The 17,087-nt window shown below is 40.7% G+C and overlaps 1 protein-coding gene across 4 annotated transcripts in view; it reads right to left on the reverse strand.

The window, feature by feature from the left end:
- Positions 1 to 13,060, reverse strand: part of Akr1d1 (aldo-keto reductase family 1 member D1) — a 66,462-nt gene extending 53,402 nt beyond the window's left edge. For 3 of the 4 annotated variants that reach the window (XM_037203649.1, XM_037203648.1, XM_037203647.1), the window contains exon 1: positions 12,973 to 13,053. The gene's annotated coding sequence lies outside the window, so the exon portion shown is untranslated. Of the gene's footprint in view, positions 1 to 12,972 lie in introns of all 4 variants that reach the window. The other variant, XM_037203650.1, reaches the window with a different exon arrangement.
- Between the last annotated feature and the right edge of the window lie 4,027 nt (positions 13,061 to 17,087).

Here is a 17,087-nt window from a genome sequence, read left to right on the forward strand (position 1 = left end):
TTTCTAACATTGCATATTCAACATAAGAGATCTTCATAAGTTCACAGTAGATATATGAAATGGTAGCAGTTCTTATAAAAAATTTTAATATGTTACCTATTTTGGAATTGAACTTTTTGAAGCATTGAAAATTGTGGTGAGTTAAGTTATTTTTGTACCTTTTATTTTGTGAGCTACTGCCACTTGGGGTCACAGTTTATAGAAAACATGGGAAGGATGCATTTATAGGATGAGGTAGGGCCTGGGTGGGAAGAACCTGGTGATGAGAATAGGGACACCTGTTCAAAGCTTGAGACAAGAGATAGTATGTGAAATAACATTTAAACAAAATGACTAACAGTACTAGAAAAAAAAAACAAGGTGGAAAATATATAGAACATTTGAAGTTTGCTAGAAGATAACTAAAATGAGTTATGAGCTATTGTTGGATAGGTAGTTAATTAGACATTAGTAATCTAGAAGGTCATCGAGGATGGACTTCCACATCACAATCTGCTTTGGTTTTCATATCCTATGTCTCTATCAACACATTGATTTGAAGGAAGAAGAAAGTATAATAATTGCTGCAAGCTGTTTTGGGGCCCCAAAATAGCTTGACCACGCAGCAGCCATGACAGGCTTAGGGGCCTACACACAGTTTCTGAGACAGGCTGGCAGGCAACACCCAGATCCAGGAAAAGCCTTAAGCTGATACCACCCAGGGGTCCACCCAGGGGTGAGGAAGTACCTGACATCCCAAACATTTGAACCATTAGATAAGGTGACCTATTTTTTGTTTTACAGACACCCCTAGACAAGTGTCAGCCAATCAGGGTCCTGGACCCTGGAAATCCCCTCACCCCAACCTCTGCTATGATAAAAACTCTGCCCCACCTGAGCTCAGGGCTCTCTTCTCTCACTGCTGTGTCAGACAGAGGGACCAAGCTTGGAGCTTGAAATAAAGGCTCTTTGCTTTTACATGCGGGATTCGGTCTCCGTGGTGGTCTTTTGGGGGTCCCAGTGGTCTGGACATAACACAAGCCATAGTAAAATGTAATGAAATTCAGCTACTATCACAAAAGCTACTACTTGGAAATGTCAAGGACTTTTCCAAAGGTCAAACCATGGCTTAAGAAGTCTTGGTGAGCCAGGCAGCGGTGGTGCACGCCTTTAATGCAAGCACTTGGGAAGGCAGAGCCAGGCGGATCTCTGTGAGTTCAAGGCCAGCCTGGTCTAAAGAGTGAGATCCAGGACAGGCACCAAAACTACACAGAAAAACTCTGTCTCAAAAAATTTAAAGAGAGAGAGAGAGAGAGAGAGAGAGAGAGAGAAGTCTTGGTGATATTTTAGCTTTTGTTTATATATTAGCCAATTCCTGCAATGATTTCCTTGCATGCTATATGTCATTCCAAGAACTCCTAACAGTGTACTTTATCTGAAATACCTATCAAGCATCCAAGGCCAAATGATCTCCTGAATTAAGGTATTTTAGCTCAGACCTTCCTTTTTTATACAGTCTTAGTGGTATTTATACTAACGCTAAAGACTCCTAACACTTACCTAACCACCTCTAGGAATGTAGTTTAAGCACATAAATTCCCTTTTTCTAATATATTAACTGATTTAGCTCTTAGTTGATCTCCTCCTTTACCACTCACCTTTTGGGTTGTAAAAGAAAGCCTGACATTCACTGCCTGAGGAAAACTCTTGTCTGCCTTTATGACCCTGTAAGAATTCAAACCTGGTGACCTTGCTTTAGCTAGAGCACTGCTATTGCATGGATATATAACTGTAAACCTCAGAGACTGAGGGAGGATTTTCACTGGAGAACTAGAAAAATGAGATAGGAGATGAAGAGCCAGATGGGGAAGAACGAGATGAGAAAGACCAAGATGGGGCAGAGCTAAGATGAGAGAATCAAGATAGAACTTAGAGGGGACAGCAGATAAATATAGAGAGAAATCAGGCAAGAAAGGAGCTAGGCATGAGAGCAGAACTGGAGGTGTGTAGACAGGATTTTATCCCAGAGGAGTAAAGTAGACAGACTAAAGAGCTCCGTGTACTTAGATTCTTTTCCCGAAAATAATTTGTGCCATTTGTAGCTTTTCTTTTGGGCCCCTGGGAAGAAGATTATTAAGGCGAGACCATAATAATTTTTGAGACCTGGCATCCACCACAGGGCCTGAACCCAAAAACCCTGCGATTAAGAAACAATTGTCCCTTCTTATCACCTGAAAGGGTAGTTATAAACACAAAAAGGGAGGAAGGAGCACATAGCTCAGCTTTGTTGAGGTTCATTAAAGAAATGCTATTTCCTCTTGGTAAAGCCTGGTTCTTTTTATGCATTTATTTTCATTTTTTCTTTCTTAAATCCTTTTGCAGTCAACATTCTTACATAATTTGTTGTCAAAAGATTGAAATTTAGTTGTGGGGGGGAGGGAGAGAGGGGGATCTGTGGTTGGTATATAAAATGAATAAAAAATTTCTTAATAAAAAAAATTACTAAGAGAAAAAAAAAGATTGAAATCTGAATTGTTTCTCTGAACCTGGGTGAAAACATGACTTTTTGAACATCCTGAAGATTTTAAGATTGCTGTTTGGTAGGAGGCTTTCTGATAAGAAATAAAGATTAACCCCAGTGGACCAGCCAATCATCTGGGCATAAAATTGCCTCCCTGGAAAGGTACCTGTCTCAGAGATTTTGAAAAACATTATTAAGCCTGGCTAAACATGGAGGTCATCACAACAGTCCTTTTCACTGTGTCCTTCCTCACCCACGAGTGTTTTCCTTCCCAGTCATCTCGCCGGTCACTGTCCACTCCTACCCTGTGTGTTTATCTCCACAATGGCTACCCTGTGTGTTTATCGCCACAGTGGATACCCTGTGTGTTTATCTCCACAGTGGCCCCTTTAGCCATTTCCTACTCTCATCCTTTCGGGTGCCTCATTTTATTCTGTAATATCTCTGTCTGTTTTTTCTCACTAGTTCTGTGTCTCATTTGAGTTCATTACTCAAATGGAAATATGCACATACTGTCTTTTTGGAGTACTTTAAAAAATATGATTAACCTTAATAATCAAGTTGATTATTGAGATTTTGGTTTTCTATTAAATGTAGTTATGACATTTTAATCCAAAAGCTATTAAGATTAATTGGATTTCTAATTTTTTTTAGAAAATTTCCTTAAATATCAAGTTAGATGAAAGTACCATTGGAAGTACCATGGTTGCTTGGTGTCTCAGGGTTTCTATTGCTGTGAAGAGACACCATGGCCAGGGCAACTCTTATAAAGAAAATATTTTAATTGGGTTGGCTCGCTTACAGTTTCAGAGGTTCAGTCTATTGTGATCATGAAGGGGAGCATGGCAGCGTGATGCTGGAACTGAGAGTGCTGTGTCTTGCAGGCAACAGGAAGTCAACTGACTGTCACACTGAGGGAAGCTTGAGAAAAAGAGACCTCAAAGCCCGCCCCTACAGTGATGCACTTCCTCCAACAAGGCCACACCTCCTAATAGTGCCACTCCCTTTGGGGGTATTTTCTTTCAAACCAGCACACTTAGGTATTATTGTCATATATTTAAAAGAGAATATTAAGATTAATACTAAGTTTCACCAAATGTTTTAACTGAATTTTGGAAATCACATTTATGTTACATATATTGTTTTGCCATGGCTGAGTTATAAACACTGGCAAATTAGTGTTGAAGCCAATGATTGGCCACATCCTGCTGATTCTAGAAGGTGAGTGACTTACTTGCTTTTGCTACTGTATGAAGGTGGAAGAATGTTCAGAGACCTCCTGGCACAGAGGATTAGAGATTTCTTTCTTTCTTTAATTCTTTCTAGTCTACTATGTTGTATGATTTGTGGTTAAAAGATTGAGATATGATATTGTATCTCTGGTGTTGGGTAGAGGCATGACTTTCTGAACTCCCAGGAAGATAAACCCCAGTGGACCAGTCAATCATCTGGGCATAAAATACTTGTCAATCAACCTGGGAGAAAAAAAAATAGCCTCAGGAAAGAGGTATGTCCTGAGACTTTGGAAAATAGCCTGAAAGCTGCCTAAGCATGCAGATCAGTGCGACGGTCCCTTTGGCTGTGCCCACTCTCACCTCATGACTGATTTCTACTCCCGTGATCCCTCAATTACTTGTCTGACTCCACACAATCCTCCACAATAGCCTCTTTGGTCATTGTCCACTCACACCTTTGCCTCATTTTGTTTTGCCAGCCTTCTTCACCACACAGTCTGAATTCCTTCAGTGTCTGAATTCAATCCGTGGAGAATACAGGTCTTGGCGACCAGAGTGAGGCCAGGGCCAGAGCTTATCTGCATGCGCAAGCAGACTAAACTCTCAACCTTACCGGAGCTGGAGGGATGGCTCAGCTGGTCAAGTGGTCGCTCTACAAGCATGAGGACTCGGGTTTGTACCCCAGAACTGTAGCAGGAATCTTAAAAGTTGTTATTAATAAAATCAAACCTGAGGCGAGTTATTGGGGTCCATGCTGGAAGGTCAGAGAGACAGAATAAACCAGCTATCTCACCTTGCCTGTTCCTCAGCTGGTCTTGTTTCCTCAGACTGGAAGGCCTCTGAGTCCTCATCCAGAATGAATCTCAGCTGAACTGTGTTGCTCCAAAGCCTGAAGGCTTAACCAGCCACATGCTTAACCAGGCCAAAATCTTCTAGTTTCTCACCCTCACGCCTTATATATCTTCCTGCTTTCTACCACCACTCCCTGGGATTAAAGGCTGGCTTTCTGGGATTAAAGGCGTGTCACCATGCTTGGCTATTTCCAATGTGGCCTTGAACTCACAGAGATCCAGAGGGATTTCTATCTCTGGGATGCTAGGATTAAAGGTGTGAGTGCCACCATTTTCTAGCCTTTGTATCTAGTGGCTGTCTGTTCTCTGACCCCAGATATTTTTATTAGAGTACACAATATTTTGGTGAACACAATACCACCACATCTCCTCTCTTTTTGTCTAAAATTAAAAAAAGCTTTTAACTAATACAAGAAAAAACTATCCAATAAGTATATACAATATATACAGCCAAAACTTACATTAATGATGTCTAGTCCATTAACATGACAGATTCATATGAAAACTCCATTATATATATTAACAATGTCCAGTCCAGTAACATCTGATAAACTCAGACCAAAAAATTTTCATTACTTATCTTATTTAAAACAAGTAGTTCCTTTTTAAAAGTAGATTGCATAATCTCCCTTTTTATCTTATCATATCCATATTTTCTCTTTTTTCTTTTCATAATAGATTCAGTAGTCTACCTTTTGTTATTTTTACATCTTCCCCTTTTTCTTCAGTGTAGATTCAATGATCTACATAAGATCTCTGTGTGTTCAGGGATACAGTCAGCATTGGAGACATATACCTTTAAGACCTAGGGGGCTGTACATTCAGACGGTGACGAGGCAGTCATGTGTTTGGGTTTACAACCAATGAGAAGGCAGAACAACATACTTTAAAAAAACTAACCGACAGGAAGTAGCTCTCTTTTCGTGAAGCTGGGACAGCAGAAGGAAGGGTGAGATTTAGCTCTGAGCTCTGACCTCTCGGCTTTCTCTTTTACATTGTTTCTGTGTTTCTTATTTAATAAGACGGTTGGTTACATCTACACAGAACCCACGTAAGAAAAATCAGGCACCCGGTGGTAATGCCAGCATTGAGTAGGCAGAGACAGGAGAGTCCCTGCAGCTCATTGGCCAGCAGGGAGCGCGAGAACCAAGGAGATCCTATCTCAGGCAAGGTGGAGAGTGATTGAGGAAGTCTATCAACCTATGGCAAACACATGTGTGCACCTGTGCAAACGCAAAAACACACACACACACACACACACTCGAAAAAATACTTCTTTTAATAATATTCCTGGTGTTCTTTATATCAGTAGCTCTATCAAAAGATTGGAGATGGAAAATCTCCAGATTAAAACAAACTAAACCCCAATCATCTAAGGACTAGTTTGGGGGTTGGTGAGATGGCTCAGCAGGTAAAGGCATGTGCTGCCAAGCCTGAAGACCCAAGTTTGATCCTCAGGTTCCACAGAGTGAAAAAGAAAACTGACTTCTACCTGTCAGCCTCTAACGTCCACATGTATGATGTGGTATGTACACATGTGAATACACACACACACACACACACACACACACACACACACACCAAAAATATAACTAAAAATAAACATATGCCGGGCGGTGGTGGTGTACGCCTTTAATCCCAGCACTCCGGAGGTAGAGCCAGGCGGATCTCTGTGAGTTCGAGGCCAGCCTGGGCTACCAAGTGAGTTCCAGGAAAGGCGCAAAGCTACTCAGAGAAACCCTGTCTCGAAAAATCAAATAAATAAATAAATAAATAAATAAATAAACATAAAAACTAGTTTTGTTAGCTTTTAAAGTCTGCATAAAAATAAAAACCAAAACAAATAAATGAACAAAAACAGAATTACTGCATAATCTGGGAGTTTTGAAAAAATTGTCACAGTCAGTAGGAGCCAATGTGGCTTCATTAAATATAAACCGTGCTCTCTGGACACAAGCGAGTTGTTACATATTAGCACAGACAGAATGAGTGACTGTGTTTCACTGCAGAGAAGAATTTTAATTTGGGGGAGAAAAGTAAAACATTTATTTTCCTGAAAAACATAGCATACACAATTTTCTGAAGCTCTTTTTGCATGCAGGCTTACCATATCATCTTCTTTCTGCTGACTGATTATTATTTGGGTGGATATTTTTCACTATGAACAATTGTGCCCTATCACCTATGAGCATCTTCTACTACTACTATTATTATTATTTTGAGATAAGGCCTCTAGTCCAGTTGGCTTCAAGCTCCCTGTATAGCTAAGAATGACCTTGAACTTCTGACCATCCTGACTCTACCTACAGAGTGCTGGGATGACAGGTGTGCCCACCACACCCATTACCTGAGTGCCAGGGATGCCCAGTGTATGCAGACCCAGGACTTTGCATATACCAGGCAAGGTATGCTTTTATGAACTGAGCTACCTTCTCAGCCCCAAGTCTCCTTCTCTAGTGGTGCCTTAGGAGCAGATCTATGCCTCTCTGAAGACAAATCCTAGCAGTCATGAAATGCTCAAAAATATGCTCTCAATATACCACATCAGGCCATGAATTTACCATGATGTAGTGAGAGAAACCATATCTCAAGGTGAGAATACTTAGGTAAGTCCCCAGACTCCCTGACACTGCTTATTTGTCTGCTGGTCCTTCTGTTGCATGCTGAACCTCTTTACTATAAGCAATGACTCCACACCAAAGCCTAAGAAGCAATAGTAAAAAATTGTTTGTCAATGTTATAGTGACTTATCACGTTATGTTCTATAATAGAATTTATTATCTTATTTCACTTGCTTGGGACTCCTGCTGTTTTCTGGAGGGAATTGTTGCGTTCTCCTTAGAAAATTTCTCTTGCACTTATTCTATTCATGTGGTCATTATAGAGGCTGCTAATCATATTATCTCCCCCACTTCTCACAGTGTCAGTGGATCCAGAGGATAGGCATGTTATGTAGGATGTCAGAGTCTTCCTGAAAATTAAAAAAAACAAAACAAAACAAAACAAAAAAACCCTCAAGCTGATTTGTATATAAGGACCCAAACATTGCTGTCTACAGTGGCTCTTGCCAAAAATAAAATGATGATCTGACAGACTGTTAATGAAAATCAGAGATTGAGAATACCCTAGCTGTGGCTGACACATTTCAAGGTGCTACCCTCCCCACCATTATAGAAACTGCATGAATATTTTAAAAAGGATGTAGGAGAAAAGGGATGCAAAATACAGAAATGTTGCCAGGGATGCTTTGTCTCAAAGCAAACAGGATGTGCATACTCTCACGACTCTCTTTTAATATAGTACTAGAAGCCCTCACTAGAGCTAAAATTAGATGAGAAAAATAAACATTAAAGCTCTGAATTAGAAAGGAGAAGTGAAATTGTCCCTTTGTAGACAAAGTGATCTTGTGAAAGACTCTAAAGACTACAGAGAACTAATATTGCTGGGTACAAAGCAACATGCAGATAGTAGTTGTGTTTTCTGTATACTAACAATAAACATTTCTTAATTAAGAAAATGATTGGTTATAATAGAAAATGTTAAAATAAATTAAACCAAGAAGGTACACCGAAACTTATGAAACATATACAAAAATAATTGTAAAAAGCACAGAAAATGGAAATATATTTTGTATTCATGTATTTGGAGAATTGCTATTATTCAAAGCCCCATTATCTATAGTGATGCATAGATTTAGTGCAAAGATTATCAAAACTAAAACAGCTCTTTTTATAGAAATAGGAAAAAGAAATCCTTAAAGTTAAATGGAATCTCAAAAGACCCCAAAGAGCTGAAGAAGTCTTGAGCAACAAGCACAAAGATAGAGGAATCATGTTACCTGATTTCAAAATAGACCACAAAGTCATAGGGGCAAATCAGCATGGTGCTGACATAAGAACAGACATATAAACCAATGAAGCAGAAGATTATGACCAGAAAGAAAAGATTTGTGCATTCACCACTGACTGACTGACCTTCTAGTGCCAAGACTATCCAGTGGAGAGAGCATGGTCTCTTCAAGACATGATACTGGGGAAACTGGATGTTGGCATGTAAGAGAATGAAATTCAACCATTATACAATATACAAATATCAATTCAAAAAGGAATAGGGCAGATGTAAGACTTGAAGTTGTTAAACCACTACAAAAATATAGGGGGAATTTTCTTGATATTGGTCTGGGCAATGATTTAAAATATTTTATCCAAAACAAGCAACAACAACAATAATAGACACATGAGATTGCATTAGGTTATAAAACTTTCCTACCACAGGGAAATAAGCAACAGCATGAACAGATAACTCATAACAAGAGTGATAATGCATGTAAACAATATATCCTATAAGAGGTTAATATTAAATATGGAGAAGACCCATATCACAACAATAAGAAAATACATAATCAAATTAATGTTTATATGTGTGGATTAGTGGTGCTGTCATCCTTGGCCAGAGAAGCTTCTCTCTCCAGTGATCAGCAGTTAATGTGGAGATTCAAAATTAGTCAAAGTGCTGAGAATAAGTGAGCACTGAGTGCTTAGCCTCAATGGGATATCTAGAGTAACTGCTGTCCATGAAAGCTCAGGGAACAGAGCTGGAGGATAGGGAGGATTGACGTGAAATGCAGTCTTTGGAACATGACACGTCTTTGCACCCATGAAATGATTGCATCTATGGTTAGCTGCAAAAGATCAACCACATTTCAACAGGCAACAGTAATCAGACTCAGTGGGTTTCAACAACAGGAGAAGACATGAAGACACGTTGAGGGTGCCTACTGGGAGTGAGAGGAAAGGAGCTGGGGGTGTATATGATCAAGACACATTTTTCACATGTATGAAACCGTCAGAATCAATAAAAGACACTCCATTTTTAAAAATAAGAAATAAAAAACGGACAATGGGTCAGGCATGGTGCTGCACACATTCAATCCCAGCGCCATGGAGGCAAAGGCATGCAGATCTTTGTGAGCTGGACACCAGCCTGGTCTACACAGTGAGTTCCAGGACAGCCAGGGATATTACACAGAGAACCCTGCCTTGAACCACCCCACCAAAGGAAATAGTCAAAGAATCTGGATATACATGTATAATGACCAACAGGAATACTCACAATGCCTGACATAATTAATCATCAAGGAGATGGAAATCTAGACCCAAATTAGATATCAACTCAGACCAATTAGAATGACTATCAGACCAAAGATGAGTGTTTCGTTCAGTGTTAAAATATTTGCCTAGAAAGACTGAGGTTCTCAAGCCCAGCACTTGGGAGGAAGAGCCAGGAGGATCTCTGTGAGTTCGAGGCCAGCCTGGTCTACAGAGCGAGATCCAGGACAGGCACGGAGAAAACAACACAGAGAAACCCTGTCTCGAAAAACCAAAAAAAAAAAAAAAAAAAAAAAAAAAAAAAAATCTGAAAAAAGAATGATGTCCTCATATTGATCCTGGCATTACAAAAACCAACATACATGCAAACAACAAAAGACAACATGTGCTGGAGATGGTGTAAGTGTCTTTGTACTTTGTTTCTGGGAAGGAAAGTTAATACGGCAGTTGTGGAAAATATAGGAACATTGCTAAAAATAAGGAAACTTCTCTTTGCAACAGACTGAAACCGTTATAAAAACCACAACCAATCACAATGCAGAGTTGTGGAGCCTGGTCCTCGTGACACATCTACCAAAGCACTCCCACATCTAAGGCTCAGAAAACATTGTGGAAGAGGGAGTAGAAAGACTGCAAAAGGCAGAGGGTCAGAGAATCTGCTGTGAGATTGTGTTTCTTAGTAATGTCAGAAGCTCCACCCCTAAAGTCTCACCAACATGACTGTCTAAACATGAGCTGAACAAAGACAACAGCAACAGACACACTAAAATGAACGGGGGAAAGACGATGAGGTCACAACCCTATAGGCATCTGAGGAATGCTCAGAGAAGGAGAAATAGTCTTCTCCAGGGAAGAACACACCAATAGGTTATCTGGTACCAAATGATCAGCCCTGAAAACACACACTAGTCACATTATACAGACTGAGCAGGTTATACTTAGGAATATATATGCATATAACAATAATTAATGAATAAAGAGGCCAGAAATTGAAAGACAGCATGGAAGGGTATGTGGGAGGGTTTGGAGGGAGGAAAGGGAAGGGGAAAATGGTATAATAATATATCTCAAAAATAAAATAAATAATAAAAAAGTATTACAGTAGAACTAGCTGTTTCTGAGTCTCACTCCAGGGCATCTACACAAAGGAAGTGAATCCTGCATCTCAAAGAAACCATTGCACCGGGCAATGGTGGCGCACGCCTTTAATCCCAGCACTTGGGAGGCAGAGGCAGGTGGACCTCTATAAGTTCAAGGCCAGACCCGGGCTACTACAGAGTGAGTTTCAGGACAGGCTCAAAAGCTACACAGAGAGACTCTGTCTCAAATAATAATAATAATAATAATAATAATAATAATAATAATAATAATAAAATAAAGTAAAGAAAAGAAAAAAGGAAATCATTGCACTTCCATATTCACTGCAACATTTTCCACAGCAGCTAAGATACAGAACCAATATAAATGCCTGCCCACTAAAGGTTAGAGATTGCATAGCACAGACATAGAATATTCTTTAGCCCTTAAAAGGGAGGCAGTCTTGTCATTGTGATGACATAGATAAACCTGGAAGACATACTAAGTAAAATGATCCAGGCACAAAAGGGAAATCCTGAATGATCTCAGTTGTAGACTATCAAGAGTTGAACAGACAATAGAATGCGGCTGTCAGGGATGAAGGATGGGGAAGATGCAGTGATGTCAGTCAGAGATACCATGTCTCACTTATGCAGGATGAATAACTTCTAGGGACCAAACATGAAGAGTCATGATTATTAGTAATGACAGAAAAGCAGGCCTTGAGTGCTCTGACCACACAAAAGGAAAATATAATTATTCAAGGTGCTGAATATGTTAATTAAATTGACTGTGGTAGTCAATGCACACACACCAAAAGACTGTGGATAAATCTTAAATATATACAGTTGTGGTTGCCAATCAAATCACATCTCTGTAAAGCTGAGTGTCATATCTCAATTAAAAAAAAACTGAAAAGAAACCAGGGACTTCTAAAGTACAGGACAGGAAGACAGGCAGTTTGGATGAGCTAAGATGTATTTCTGCTTTGGATGTGACATTACCCGCTAAAACAATTCTTCTGGGAGTAGTAAGAGCGGAAAGGAATTCCATGTGACGGAAACAATGTTTATGCAACAGACACAGCAACCCAGACTGACAATTTCAGCAAACCGTTCTGAAGATTCTCTAAGATTTGGAAGCGAAATAGCACATGATGGGACTCAGGGCCTCTGTCTCCAAAGCTCATCCAGGGTTATTTAATTCTTTAGTGCTTCTCACTATTTGGTGAAAATTACTCACTGAGTTTACATACCAACTTGTAGGTTTTGTCTGGCAGAAAAATGTCATCTCCCAATTGTAATTGTATTGCCAGCGGGGCATCAGCTACTTTTAAAATCTGTCATTTTTTTGTGTCCAAGATTTTTAGAAAACCTTTAATATCTTTATAGATTTTGTAAGCCTCTCTAAAATACCCTCAAAACGGCTACATTAATGCTTCTCTCTCTATTCCCCTTTATTTATCCATTTACTTGTTATTGAACCCAGTGCTCTAATGTTATAGTAAAGATAGAGGTTAGGGTCGAAAGGAATATTAGGGTTAAGAGAGGAGGTGAGCAACATCGAGTATGAAAACTAAAAGAGCTTGCAACTGGGTGTGGGATGGCCATACTAGCTGCCTAGGTAAGAGGAAGGACAGAGCTTGGAGCCAGTGTTGGCTGGACTGCTGACTCCCTTGAACCCCAACCCTGAAGAACAGAGGCAAAGCACTGTCCTCTTGACATATTCTTTCAGTACATCGAACTGTAAGAGACTACATTGTAAATTATGGCACTTCTAGAACGCCTCCACCTAGCTCAGTGAACATGCTACCCCAGACTGCCCTATAGACATGAATAACAGAGGTCACAGAGAACAATAGCAGCTATATCTTGATGGGGTGATGGTAGTTAGCTCCATGATAAAGCTACCCTAGGCACAGTTTGATTAGCATCCAACAAGTCACCTCCAAGGTCCGCAGGAGCAACATCAGCTGGTGCTAATGGCTAGCAGATGGCCAAGGCCAGCAGCTAGCAAAGCGATTCAGAGACGAGCAGGCATCTCAAAGCCTGACCGCTCCTCTGACTTTCATGTACTCTTTCTGCTGGAAACATAGGCCAACATGCTTGCGTCTTTCTACAAGGTCAGAATTTACTGAAAACTAACAAATTCACAAGGCTTAGTTGGTTTAATGGTAGCAACTTGTCTTAAAATACACCTACCTTGGTGACTTGGCCGAGGTAAAGCAAGTTCTTTCATTCCAATCTTATTTACTAATATCAACACTTACGGCACAGAGTGCATGGTACGTCTTATCTATATATAGGTTAGAGAATGAATCCACGTGAAAGTAGCTATAGCAGAGTTCAAGAGGCTTCAGAAGGGGCTTGAGAAAAGGCCTGAGTAGATAAGATAACTAACCAGACCAGTGCTTTCGGGGGAACTGCTCGTGTCAATCTTGAGAACAAGGCTGCAGAATTCAAGGTGAAAAGGCCAGGCTGGGCCCAGAGCAGGAAACACTGTTTCCATTCAGGTCCAGGTCCAGATGGGAGAACAGGTGGATGGCAGACAGCTGAGTAGGCTGTGTCAAACGTGGGTAACCAAGCTAGGCTGGGGAGCCCTCAGTCCTTGACACACATGCTAGGTATGAGATGATAAGTTGGTGTGAGGTCATACCATCCCAGTGTCTATCTCTTTGTGGGGCCCAGACAAAGGAGGTGTTTCTTCCACCTGGGGTGTCTGATAAGTTCTTGGGGTCTGGTTTCTCCGATATGATTTTAGTACACCCATGTGTACGTGTATTGTCTCCCCAATAAACTTATAGGGTAGTTCCCTTCATCTCCCTAGGAATAAGTCATTTATCAGCCCGTGCCGCATGGGTGGGGCCTGATAGATGGCGCGGTTGCTGAATCCACCCAGAGGCTGTTGTCCTCCTTCTCCCTCAGAATGGACTCAAAAGCTGCTGGTAAAATGGAGTCTTCCAGGGCCAGGCACAGTCTGAAACACAGTTACTTTAGACAACACAGTTACTTAGAGCGGATCACAGCGCAAGCTCAGCATAACTAAAAAAGCCGTGTGTGAACGGATCTTATCATGTCCCTGGCTGGGCTAGGGGACTTGCCAGGACCTGGTGGGCCCTACATTGGCTCGGGTTGTGATCTCAGAAAACTAACCAATCTCTATAAAAATCACCCAACATTGTCTAGTTTCAACCATAAATCCTAGAAAAGCCCCTAGACAGTTTAGCATGTTTTGCCCTCTCTTGGAGCCTTCAGGGCGTTGCCTGCCGAGCCTCTGCTTTCTTTCTGCAATCCTTCCACCATTCTTTAAACGTTCCCTCTGCAGCACAAACTCCTTTTAAACCTCACTCTTATTGCCATCCATAGTTCATCCTTCGAGTTTGTGAGGCAAGGAAGGAACCAGAGCAGGGCGTTACTGACTCGGTGAAAGTTCCATGTGCCCATGGCGTCCAGTACCCTAAATTCTGAGCTGTGTACACCTGCAATGAGAACCAGCACTCTAAAGTACATCCGCTCTCTCCTGTTTCACTACCACGGAGCTGTAGCCTCAGCCATTAGCTCCTCCCCCTTATCGTAGGTTAGACAAGCCCCGGGCATTTGTGATATTGTATGAATCACGTTTTCATTGCATTGGAAACATTGGCTTTGACAGGCTGTTTGTGAAGTGAGACCCTGTTCTTCAATAAGGTTCCAGGGTAAATAAGGTGTTAGAGGAAAGGTAAATAAATGTGTTTCAAGGGATGAGGTCCAGGAGACTCTGTAACAGAAGTCCTTGAACCACGGAAGCACTCCCTTCACCCTGTGATTTCAAACTTGTTGAGGGATGACTAGAGAAAGGAAGACGGTGGTGGAAGTAGAGTTTCTGGGTCTCTCTAGATGTTCTCATGCGGGGGAGTTGGGAAGGGAGACTAGGAGACAGAGGAACGAGATGAGCCATAGTAAGTACAATTGGGAATGAAAGATCCTCCATGGAACCCAGAGCTGGAGTAGGGTAAGTCACCCCAAGAAACAGGATCTGGGGGACATCACTCAGATTTAGTGCTTGTGAAGGAGTAACAGGTGGAAGTGATGGAGAGATCCTTAGGTCCAGCCAACCTCAAGAACACAGAAATCTGACGGGGTCCAACCTCGGCTTGGGTTTAGGTCCTGAGACAGGGAAGGGGTGTCGGCACAAGGAAAAATTCTGACCACCAAGTGGATTGCACTCAAGTGGCTGCAAGCAGCTTGAACCACCTTTATTTATATTTTCACAGGTTTTTTTTTCTTATGAGGCGTACATGAACAACTTTATTATTGACTCCTATTTTTGACTTTTAAGAAATACATTGTAATCACTAAAAAGCCCCCATTGGTCTCCTTTCTGCTTCCACCAATATACTTCCCCACCCCCCACACAACCTTATTCTAGACAGAGTTCAGCAGTTTTGCAGGCTTAACTAAATATGGAGCCAGACGCATCCTGCTCTGTAGCACTTATGTCAGCTGGCGGCTACTTGGGGTTACAGAGTTAAAAATTAATAGACATGGGCACAATGCTTTAAGGACAACAATATTTAAACCTAAACAACTCTTTCATGTCTGCAAGATATGCTTTTATACAGTTCCCTTTTCCACAAGAGGGTTTCATGTCCCAATCTCTCTGTGAAAGGCAGACTTAGATAAGACACTCTTTTCCCATCTCACTATATATACCATACTTCTTCCACCAATATGAGCTCCTGTGTATGGTAAAGATGGATCTTTCCATACCACATTTTACATTGTATTTTTTTCCCATTGGTTCATACTATATCCTATCATTGATCCTATATGCTTGGTGTCCAGGGAACTTACTCTCAACAGTTGGCACTATGTGTATTCCTGAGACTTTTCCCCTATTCTGTGTATGCATGCCTTACTCTCCTTTCCAGAACTGTGGGATATGATTAATGTTCCAAGTGTTGTTTTCTCTTATGTACCTACTGTCCCTATTGAGTCAGAAAAGTTCCGAGGACTAGGAGTTGCAGTTAGTAATTCCAGATAAGAGATTTGAGAAGCACTAGCCCCCTGTTGAATCTTAGGGAAAATATTCGAGAAAGAACAGAATTTTCAGGGAAAATTACAGCTACTGCATGTGTGACTGACAAAGTAAGACTAAAAACCACCAAAGAAACAACAATGCAATGAGAAAGAAAAGAGCAAATTCCTGCGCTGTCCCGTGTACTTGCCAAGTGAGACTCTGTTTCCATGAATGCCTTGCCCTGAGGAAACCCATTGAACAGGTAGTCATATGCTGATCTGAGACTAGGCTGAAGGGCTTCCAACATCTCCCACTTTTTTATTTTTTAAAATAATGAAGTGGACAGAGGTCACAGGTCACAGCACGCAAGGCAGAACACAAACTTGATGATGACTGGAAAAAGAATAACAAGGATCAAAAATAATCCTACTGTAATGTCCAGATTAATAATAAAAGACCTAAAATCCTTAGCAAAAACATAAGACTGGGAGGCAATAATCCCTTCTGGAGAAGACATTTGTAAGTGACCATGTGAGATAACAGAAATCTGATTATATAAAACATGAATATTAATATATAAATCAGAGCTACTTCAAATTCCCTTAATATGTGCCCAGCTCTGCTTCCAAGTAAAATCAATGTCATTATATGGCAAAGGAGTAACACAGATCCATTTATATGCTGCATGACAAGAGGCCATGAGTCTGACATTTATATTTTGAATTTGAGTGTCCATGTATAATATAGCCTCTTCTAAAACATTAACCCATCCACTAACCCTTTATCTGTACTTTCTTGTGTAACAAGTGCCAGAGAAACATTTTGGGGTAAATTATTAACATAATCACCTGTATGTACGTGCTGTACCAGAGGTAAATGCTGTCACAGAATCTACAATAGATATCAGGGCAGTAATGCCCAAATCAAAGCTGCAACAAATGGCTTTGGACAAGAAAGAGCTTGGGAAACAGTCTCCAAAGTATAAATACCAGTATCATCAAACCAAGGCAAAGGGAAGTTTACAGGCAGCATCACAAAAGGAAGCTGTCTAACAATCAGGAAATGACCTGGAGTAAAAGTATGATCAATATGTTAGTTATAACACAACTAATACAGGAAATTACCTGGAGTAAAAGTATGATCAATATGTTAGTTATAACACAACTAATACAGGAAATATCGTAAGGAGAGTTTGATTCTACAATATGTAAAGACCCCAAATCTCCACCTGTCAGAACAGCAAAAGGAGCAGGAACACAGGCCTGATGGCTACTTATGATTGTGGAGGCCTTTTAATACAATTGATGGCTGCAAATAA

Source organism: Peromyscus leucopus, chromosome 3 (assembly GCF_004664715.2).
Source record: "Peromyscus leucopus breed LL Stock chromosome 3, UCI_PerLeu_2.1, whole genome shotgun sequence".
Lineage (NCBI taxonomy): Eukaryota > Metazoa > Chordata > Mammalia > Rodentia > Cricetidae > Peromyscus > Peromyscus leucopus.